This window comes from Nicotiana tabacum, unplaced genomic scaffold (genome assembly GCF_000715075.1).
Source record: "Nicotiana tabacum cultivar K326 unplaced genomic scaffold, ASM71507v2 Un00001, whole genome shotgun sequence".
Lineage (NCBI taxonomy): Eukaryota > Viridiplantae > Streptophyta > Magnoliopsida > Solanales > Solanaceae > Nicotiana > Nicotiana tabacum.
Genome location: NW_027438239.1, coordinates 187,218 through 198,369, shown reverse-complemented (window position 1 = coordinate 198,369; position 11,152 = coordinate 187,218).

Genomic DNA, 11,152 nt, shown 5'->3' with positions numbered 1-11,152 from the left:
TCGCGCGGAATTCTAGTTGTTTGGCCGAAAAACGCAAAAAATGTGGAAAGATCTTGGCAGGGTGGTGACTATGGTTCCTTTGGTCTTATTTGATAGTTCGGAAAAATATTAGGCGATAGGGGTCCGGAGGTCCCGGGACCACTCGGAAGGCGTGGGCTATAACACACAAAAATATGGGAATCGCACGGAATTCTAGTTGTTTGGCCGAAAACGCAAAAAAAGAGGAACGATCATGGTGGGGCGGATACAATGGTTCCTTAGGTCCTATTTGATAGTCCGGAAAAATATTAGGCGATAGGGGTCCGGAGGTCCCGGGACCACTCGGAAGGCGTGGGTTATAACACACAAAAATAAGGGAATACCGCGAAATTCTAGTTGTTTGGCCGAAAAACGCAAAACATGAGGAACGATCATGGCGGGGTGGTTACTATGGTTCCTTAGGTCGTATTTGATGGCCAGGAAAATTTTTAGGCGATCGGGGTTCGGGGTTCCCGGGACCCCTTGGAAGGCGTGGGCTAAAGCACACGAAAATATGGAAATCGCGCGGAATTCTAGTTTTTTGGCTGAAAAACGCAAAAGACTAGGAACGATGGCGGGGCGGTGACTATGGTTCCTTAGGTCGTATTTGATAGTCCGGAAAATTTTTAAGCGATCCGGCTCCGGGGGGCCCGACCCACTCGGAAGGCGTGGGCGATAGCACACAAAAATATGTGAATCGGGCGGAATTCTAGTTTTTTGCCCAAAAATTGCAAAAAATGAGGAACGATCATGGCGAAGCGGTGACTATGGTTCCTTAGGTCCTAATTGATGGCCCGAAAATTTTTAGGCGATCCGAGTCCGGCGGCCCGGCCCACTCGGAAGGCGTGGGCAGTAGCACACAAAAATATATGGTAATGGAGCGGAATTCTAGTTTTTTGGCCGAAAAACGCAATAAATGAGGAACGATCATGGCGGGGCGGTGACTATGGTTCCTTAGGTCTTATTTGATTGCCCGAAAAATTTTAAGCGATCGGGGTCCACGGCTCCAGGGACCACTCGGAAGGCGTAAGCTATAGCACACGAAAATATGCAAATCGCGCGGAGTTCTAGATTTTTGGCCAAAAAATGCAAAGCATTTGGAATGATCATGGAGGGGCGGTGACTATGGTTCCTTATGTCGTATTTGATAGTCCGGAAAATTTTTAGGCGATCCGGCTCCGGGGGGCCCGACCCACTCGGAAGGCGTGGGCGATAGCACACAAAAATATGGGAATCGGCCGAAATTCTAGTTTTTTGGCCAAAAAATGCAAAAAATGAGGAACGATCATGGCGAGGCGGTGACTATGGTTCCTTAGGTCTTATTTGATGGCCCGAAAAATTTTAGGCGATCGGGGTCCACGGCTCCCGGGACCACTCGGAAGGCGTAAGCTATAGCACTCGAAAATATGCAAATCGCACGGAGTTCTAGTTTTTTGGCCAAAAAATGCAAAGCGCTTGGAATGATCATGGTGGGGCAGTGACTATGGTACCTTAGGTCGTATTTGATAGTCCGGAAAAATTTTAGGCGATCGGGGTCTGCGGCTTCCCGGACAACTTGGAAGGCGTGGGTATAGCACACGAAAATATGGGAATCGGGCATAATTCTAGTTCTTTGGCCGAAAAATGCAAAAAATGAGAAACGGTGATGGCGGGGCGGTTACTATGGTTCCTTAGGTCGTATTTGACGGCCCAGAATAATTTTAAGCGATCGGGGTCCGGGGGTCCCGGAACCACTGGGAAGAGTGGGCAATAACACACAAAATATTGTAATCGGGCGGAATTCTACTTTTTTTGGTCGAAAAACGCAACAAATGAGGAATGATCATGGCTGGGCGGTGACTATGGTTCCTTAGGTCGAATTTGATTGTCGGGAAAAATTTTAGGCGATAGGGGTCCTGAGGTCCCGGGACCACTCGGAAGGTGTGGGCTATAACACACAAAAATATGGGAATCGCGCGGAATTCTAGCTGGTTGGCCGAAAAACGCAAAAAATAAGGAACGATCATGGCAGGGCGGATACTATGGTTCCTTAGGTCGTATTTGATTCCCCGGAAAATTTTTAGGCGATTCGGGTCCGCGGCTCTTGGGACCACTCGGAATGCGTGGGTATAGCACACGAAAATATGGGAATCGGGCTAAATTCTAGGTCTTTTCAGTAACATGCAAAAAATGTGGAAAGATCTTGGAAGGGTGGTGACTATGGTTCCTTTGGTCTTATTTGATAGTCCGGAAAAATATTAGGCGATAGGGGTCCGGAGGTCCCAGGACCACTCGGAAGGCATGGGCTATAACACACAAAAATATGGGAATTGCGCGGAATTCTAGTTTTTTGGCCGAAAAATGCAAAAAAAGAGGAACGATCATGGCGGGGCGGATACTATGGTTCCTTAGGTCGTATTTGATATTCCGGAAAATTTTTAGGCGATAGGGGTCAGGAGGTCCCGGGACCACTCGGAAGGCGTGGGCTATAACACACAAAAATATGGGAATCGCGCGGAATTATAGTTCTTTGGCCAAAAAACGCAAAAAATGAGGAACGATCATGGCGGGGTGGTTACTATGGTTCCTTAGGTCGTATTTTATGGCCTGGAAAATTTTTAGGCGATCAGGGTTCGGGGTTCCCGGGACCCCTTGGAAGGCGTGGGCTAAAGCACACGAAAATATAAAAATCACGCGAAATTCTAGTTTTTTGGCTGAAAAATGCAAAAGACTAGGAACGATCATGGAGGGACGGTGACTATGGTTCCTTATGTCGTATTTGATAGTCCGGAAAATTTTTAGGCGATCCGGCTCCGGGGGGCCCGACCCACTCGGAAGGAGTGGGCGATAGCACACAGCAATATGGGAATCGGGCGAAATTCTAGTTTTTTGGCCAAAAAATGCAAAAAATGAGGAACGATCATGGCGAGGCGGTGAATATGGTTCCTTAGGTCCTATTTGATGGCCCGAAAAGTTTTTAGGCGATCCGAGTCCGGCGGCCCGGCCCACTCGGAAGGCGTGGGCAGTAGCACACAAAAATATATGGTAATGGAGCGGAATTCTAGTTTTTTGGCCGAATAACGCAATAAATGAGGAACGATCATGGCGGGGCGGTGACTATGGTTCCTTAGGTCTTATTTGATTGCCCGGAAAATTTTAAGCGATCGGGGTCCACGGCTCCAGGGACCACTCGGAAGGCGTAAGCTATAGCACACGAAAATATGCAAATCGCGCGGAGTTCTAGATTTTTGGCCAAAAAATGCAAAGCATTTGGAACGATCATTGTGGGGCGGTGACTATTGTACCTTAGGTCGTATTTGATAGGGCGGAAAAATTTTAGGCGATCGGGGTTCGCGGCTCCCCGGACCACTTGGAAGGCGTGGGTATAGCACACGAAAATATGGGAATCGGGCGTAATTCTAGTTTTTTGGCCGAAAAATGCAAAAAATGAGAAACGATGATGGAGAGGCGATTACTATGGTTCCTTAGGTCGTATTTGACGGCCCTGAAAAATTTTAGGTGATCGGGGTTCGGGGGTCCCGGAACCACTGGGAAGGGTGGGCAATAGCACACAAAAATATTGTAATCGGGCGGAATTCTAGTTTTTTGGCCGAAAAATGCAACAAATGAGGAATGATCATGGCTGGGCGGTGACTATGGTTCCTTAGGTCGTATTTGATAGTCTGAAAAAATTTTAGGCGATAGGTGTCCTGAGGTCCTGGGACCACTCGGAAGGTGTGGGCTATAACACACAAAAATATGGGAATCGAGCGGAATTCTAGTTGTTTGGCCGAAAAATGCAAAAAATAAGGAACGATCATGGCGGGGAGGATACTATGGTTCCTTAGGTCGTATTTGATTGCCCGAAAAAATTTTAGGCGATCGGCGTCCGCGGCTCTTGGGACCACTCGGAGTGCGTGGGTATAGCACACGAAAATATGGGAATCGGGCGAAAATCTAGGTCTTTTTAAGTAACATGCAAAAAATGTGGAAAGATCATGGCGAGGCGGTGACTATGGTTCCCTAGGTCCTAATTGATGGCCCGAAAAGTTTTTAGGCGATCCTAGTCCGGCGGCCCGGCGCACTCGGAAGGCGTGGGCTATAAAACACAAAAATATGGGAATCGCGCGGAATTCTAGTTGTTTGGCCGAAAAACTCAAAAAAAGAGGAACGATCATGGCGGGGCGGATACTATGGTTCCTTAGGTCGTATTTGATAGTCCGGAAAAATTTTAGGCGATAGGGGTCAGGAGGTCCCGGGACCACTCGGAAGGCGTGAGCTATAACACACAAAAATATGGGAATCGCGCGGAATTCTAGTTGTTTGGCCGAAAAATGCAAAAAATGAGGAACGATCATGGCGGGGTGGTTACTATGGTTCCTTAGGTCATATTGGATGGCCCGGAAATTTTTTAGGCGATCGGGGTTCGGGGTTCCCGGGACCCCTTGGAATGCGTGCGCTAAAGCACACGAAAATATGGAAATCGCGCGGAATTCTAGTTTTTTGGCTGAAAAATGCAAAAGACTAGGAACGATCATGGTGGGGCGTTGACTATGGTTCCTTAGGTCGTATTTGATAGTCCGGAAAATTTTTAGGCGATCCGGCTCCGGGGGGCCCGACCCACTCGCAAGGCGTGGGCGATAGCACACAAAAATATGGGAATCGGGCGGAATTCTAGTTTTTTGGCCAAAAAATGCAAAAAATGAGGAACGATCATGGCGAGGCGGTGACTATGGTTCCTTAGGTCCTAATTGATGGCCCAAAAAGTTTTTAGGCGATCCGAGTCCGGCGGCTCGGCGCACTCAGAAGGCGTGGGCAATAGCACACAAAAATATGGTAATTGAGCGGAATTCTAGTTTTTTGGCCGAAAAACGCAATAAATGAGGAACGATCATGGCGGGGTTGTTACTATGGTTCCTTACGTCGTATTTGATGGCCCGAAAAATTTTAGGCGACCGGGGTTCGGGGTTCCCGGGACCCCTTGGAAGGCGTGGGCTAAAGCACTCAAAAATATGGAAATCCCGTGGAATTCTAGTTTTTTGGCTGAAAAACGCAAAAGACTAGGAACGATCATGGCGAGGCGGTGACTATGGTTCATTAGGTCGTACTTGATTGACCGGAAAATTTTTAGGCGATCCGGCTCCGGGGGGCCCGACCCACTCAGAAGGCGTGGGCGCACACAAAAATATGGGAATCGGGCGGAATTCTAGTTTTTTGGCCAAAAAATGCAAAAAATGAGGAACGATCATGGCGAGGCGGTGACTATGGTTCCTTAGGTCCAAGTTGATGGCCCGAAAAGTTTTTAGGCGATCCGAGTCCGGCGGCCCGGCCCACTCGGAAGGCGTGGGCAATAGCACACAAAAATATGGTAATCGAGCGGAATTCTAGTTTTTTGGCCGAAAAATGCAATAAATGAGGAACGATCATGGCGGGGCGGTGACTATGGTTCCTTAGGTCTTATTTGATGGCCCGAAAAATTTTAGGCGATCGGGGTCCACGGCTCCCGGGACCACTCGGAAGGCGTAAGCTATAGCACACGAAAATATGCAAATCGCGCGGAGTTCTAGTTTTTTGGCCAAAAAATGCAAAGCATTTGGAACGATCATGGTGGGGAGGTGACTATGGTACCTTAGGTCGTATTTGATAGTCCGGAAAAATTTTAGGCGATCGGGGTCCACGGCTCCCCGGACCACTTGGAAGGCGTGGGTATAGCACACGAAAATATGGGAATCGGGTGTAATTCTAGTTTTTTGGCCGAAAATGCAAAAAATGAGAAACTATGATGGCGGGGCGGTTACTATGGGTCCTTAGGTTGTATTTGACGGCCCGGAAAAATTTTAGGCGATCGGGGTCCGGGGGTACCGGAACCACTGGGAAGGGTGGGCCACTGGAAAGGGTGGGCAATAGCACTCAAAAATATCGTAATAGGGTGGAATTCTAGTTTTTTGGCCGAAAAACACAACAAATGAGGAATGATCATGGGTGGGAGGTGACTATGGTTCCTTAGGTCGTATTTGATAGTCCGAAAAAATTTTAGGCGATAGGGGTCCTGAGGTCACGGGACCACTCGGAAGGTGTGGGCTATAACACACAAAAATATGGGAATCGCGCGGAATTCTAGTTGTTTGGCCGAAAAATGCAAAAAATAAGGAACGATCATGGCGGGGCGGATACTATGGTTCCTTAGGTCGTATTTGATGGCCCGAAAATCTTTTAGGCGATTGGGGTTCGGGATTTCCGGGACCTCTTGGAAGGCTTAGCACACGAAAATATGGAAATCGCGTGAAATTCTAGTTTTTTGGCTGAAAAACGCAAACGACTAGGAACGATCATGGCGGGGCGGTGACTATGGTTCCTTAGGTCGTATTTTATAGTCCGGAAAATTTTTAGGCGATCCGGCTCCGGGGGGCCCGACCCACTCGGAAGGCGTGGGCGATAGCAGACAAAAATATGGGAATCGGGCGGAATTCTAGTTTTTTGGCCAAAAAATGCAAAAAATGAGGAACGATCATGGCAGGGTGGTTACTATGGTTCCTTAGGTCGTATTTTATGGCCTGGAAAATTTTTAGGCGATCAGGGTTCGGGGTTCCCAGGACCCCTTGGAAGGCGTGGGCTAAAGCACACCAAAATATGAAAATCGCGCGGAATTCTAGTTTTTTGGCTGAAAAACGCAAAAGACTAGGAACGATCATGGAGGGACGGTGATTATGGTTCCTTATGTCGTATTTGATAGTCCGGAAAATTTTTAGGCGATCCGGCTCCGGGGGGCCCGACCCACTCGGAAGGCATGGGCGATAGCACACAAAAATGTGGGAATCGGGCGAAATTCTAGTTTTTTGGCCAAAAAATGCAAAAAATGAGGAACGATCATGGCGAGACGGTGACTATGGTTGCTTAAGTCCTATTTGATGGCCCGAAAAGTTTTTAGGCGATCCGAGTCCGGCGGCCCGGCCCACTCGGAAGGCGTGGGCAGTAGCACACAAAAATATATGGTAATGGAGCAGAATTCTAGTTTTTTGGCCGAAAAACGCAATAAATGAGGAACGATCATGCCGGGGCGGTGACTATGGTTCCTTAGGTCTTATTTGATTGCCTGGAAAATTTTAAGCGATCGGGGTCCATGGCTCCAGGGACCACTCGGAAGGCGTAAGCTATAGCACACGAAAATATGCAAATCGCGCAGAGTTCTAGATTTTTGGCCAAAAAATGCAAAGCATTTGGAACGATCATGGTGGGGCGGTGACTATGGTACCTTAGGTCGTATTTGATAGGGCGGAAAAATTTTAGGCGATCGGGGTCCGCGGCTCCCCGGACCACTTGGAAGGCGTGGGTATAGCACACGAAAATATGGGAATCGGGCGTAATTCTAGTTTTTTGGCCGAAAAATGCAAAAAATGAGAAACGATGATGGAGAGGCGGTTACTATGGTTCCTTAGGTCGTATTTGACGGCCCTGAAAAATTTTAGGTGATCGGGGTCCGGGGGTCCCGGAACCACTGGGAAGGGTGGGCAATAGCACACAAAAATATTGTAATCGGGCGGAATTCTAGTTTTTTGGCCGAAAAACGCAACAAATAAGGAATGATCATGGCTGGGCGGTGACTATGGTTCCTTAGGTCGTATTTGATAGTCTGGAAAACTTTAGGCGATAGGTGTCCTGAGGTCCTGGGACCACTCGGAAGGTGTGGGCTATAACACACAAAAATATGGGAATCGAGCGGAATTCTAGTTGTTTGGCCGAAAAATGCAAAAAATAAGGAATGATCATGGCAGGGAGGATACTATGGTTCCTTAGGTCGTATTTGATTTCCCGGAAAAATTTTAGGCGATCGGCGTCCGCGGCTCTTGGGACCACTCGGAATGCGTGGGTATAGCACACGAAAATATGGGAATCGGGCAAAAATCTAGGTCTTTTTCAGTAACATGCAAAAAATATGGAAAGATCATGGCGAGGCGGTGACTATGGTTCCTTAGGTCCTAATTGATGGCCCGAAAAGTTTTTAGGCGATCCTAGTCCGGCAGCCCGGCGCACTCGGAAGGCGTGGGCTATAAAACACAAAAATATGGGAATCGCGCGGAATTCTAGTTGTTTGGCCGAAAAACTCAAAAAAAGAGGAACGATCATGGCGGGGCGGATACTATGGTTCCTTAGGTCGTATTTGATAGTCCGGAAAAATTTTAGGCGGTAGGGGTCAGGAGGTCCCGGGACCACTCGGAAGGCGTGAGCTATAACACACAAAAATATGGGAATCGCGCGGAATTCTAGTTGTTTGGCCGAAAAATGCAAAAAATGAGGAACTATCATGGCGGGGTGGTTACTATGGTTCCTTAGGTCATATTTGATGGCCCGGAAATTTTTTAGGCGATCGGGGCTCGGGGTTCCCGGGACCCCTCGGAAGGCGTGGGCTAAAGCACACGAAAATATGGAAATCGCGCGGAATTTTAGTTTTTTGGCTGAAAAACGCAAAAGACTAGGAATGATCATGGCGGGGCGGTGACTATGGTTCCTTAGGTCGTATTTTATAGTCCGGAAAATTTTTAGGCGATCCGGCTCCGAGGGGCCCGACCCACTCGGAAGGCTGGGCGATAGCGCACAAAAATATGGGAATCGGGCAGAATTCTAGTTTTTTGGCCAAAAATTACAAAAAATGAGGAAAGATCATGGCGAGGCGGTGACTATGGTTCCTTAGGTCCTAATTGATGGCCCAAAAAGATTTTAGACGATCCGAGTCCGGCGGCCCGGCGCACTCGGAAGGCGTGGGCAATAGCACACAAAAATATGGTAATCGAGCGGAATTCTAGTTTTTTGGCCGAAAAACGCAATAAATGAGGAACGATCATGGCGGGGCGGTGACTATGGTTCCTTGTGTCTTATTTGATGGCCTGGAAAATTTTAGGCAATCGAGGTCCACGGCTCCCGGGACCACTCGGAAGGCATAAGCTATAGCACACGAAAATATGCAAATCGCGCGGAGTTCTAGTTTTTTGGCCAAAATATGCAAAGCATTTGGAACGATCATGGTGGGGCGGTGACTATGGTACCTTAGGTCGTATTTGATAGTCCGGACAAATTTTAGGCGATCGGGGTCCGCGGCTCCCCGGACCACTTGGAAGGCGTGGGTATAGCACACGAAAATATGGGAATCGGGCGTAATTCTACTTTTTTGGCCAAAAAATGCAAAAAATGAGAAACGATGATGGCGGGGCGGTTACTATGGTTCCTTAGGTCGTATTTGATAGTCCGGAAAAATTTTAGGCGATAGGGGTCCTGAGGTCCCGGGACCACTCGGATGGTGTGGGCTATAACACACAAAAATATGGGAATAGCGCGGAATTCTAGTTGTTTGGCCGAAAAATGCAAAAAAAAGGAACGATCTTGGCAGGGTGGTGACTATGGTTCCTTAGGTCTAATTTGATAGTCCGGAAAAATATTAGGCGATAGGGGTCCGGCGGTCCCGGGACCACTCGGAAGGCGTGGGCTAAAGCACAAGAAAATATGGAAATCGCGCGGAATTCTAGTTTTTTTACTGAAAAATGCAAAAGACTAGGAATGATCATGGCGGGGCGGTGACTATGGTTCCTTAGGTCGTATTTTATAGTCCGGAAAATTTTTAGGCGATCCGGCTCCGAGGGGCCCGACCCACTCGGAAGGCGTGGGCGATAGCGCACAAAAATATGGGAATCGGGCAAAATTCTAGTTTTTTGGCCAAAAAATACAAAAAATGAGGAACGATCATGGCGAGGCGGTGACTATGGTTCCTTAGGTCCTAATTGATGGCCCAAAAAGATTTTAGGCGATCCGAGTCCGGCGGCCCGGGGCACTCGGAAGGCGTGGGCAATAGCACAATAAAATATGGTAATCGAGCGGAATTCTAGTTTTTTGGCCGAAAAATGCAATAAATGAGGAACGATCATGGCGGGGCGGTGACTATGGTTCCTTATGTCTTATTTGATGGCCCGAAAAATTTTAGCCGATCGAGGTCCACGGCTCCCGGGACCACTCGGAAGGCGTAAGCTATAGCACACGAAAATATGCAAATCGGGCGGAGTTCTAGTTTTTTGGCCAAAAAATGCAAAGCATTTGGAACCATCATGGTGGGGCGGTGACTATGGTACCTTAGGTCGTATTTGATAGTCCGGACAAATTTTAGGCGATCGGGGTCTGCGGCTCCCCGGACCACTTGGAAGGCGTGGGTATAGCACACGAAAATATGGGAATCGGGCGTAATTCTACTTTTTTGGCCAAAAAATGCAAAAAATGAGAAACGATGATGGCGGGGCGGTTACTATGGTTCCTTAGGTCGTATTTGATAGTCCGGAAAAATTTTAGGCGATAGGGGTCCTGAGGTCCCGGGACCACTCGGAAGGTGTGGGCTATAACACACAAAAATATGGGAATAGCGCGGAATTCTAGTTGTTTGGACGAAAAATGCAAAAAAAAAGGAACGATCTTGGTAGGGTGGTGACTATGGTTCCTTAGGTCTTATTTGATAGTCCGGAAAAATATTAGGCGATAGGGGTCCGGCGGTCCCGGGACCACTCGGAAGGCGTGGGCTAAAGCACAAGAAAATATGGAAATCGCGGGGAATTCTAATTTTTTGGCTGAAAAATGCAAAAGACTAGGAATGATCATGGCGGGGCGGTGACTATGGTTCCTTAGGTCGTATTTTATAGTCCGGAAAATTTTTAGGCGATCCGGCTCCGAGGGGCCCGACCCACTCGGAAGGCGTGGGCGATAGCGCACAAAAATATGGGAATCGGGCAGAATTCTAGTTTTTTGGCCAAAAAATACAAAAAATGTGGAACGATCATGGCGAGGCGGTGACTATGGTTCCTTAGGTCCTAATTGATGGCCCAAAAAGATTTTAGGCGATCCGAGTCCGGCGGCCCGGCGCACTCGGAAGGCGTGGGCAATAGCACACAAAAATATGGTAATCGAGCGGAATTCTAGTTTTTTGGCCGAAAAACGCAATAAATGAGGAACGATCATGGCGGGGCGGTGACTATGGTTCCTTATGTCTTATTTGATGGCCCGAAAAATTTTAGCCGATCGAGGTCCACGGCTCCCGGGACCACTCGGAAGGCGTAAGCTATAGCACACGAAAATATGCAAATCGGGCGGAGTTCTAGTTTTTTGGCCAAAAAATGCAAAGCAT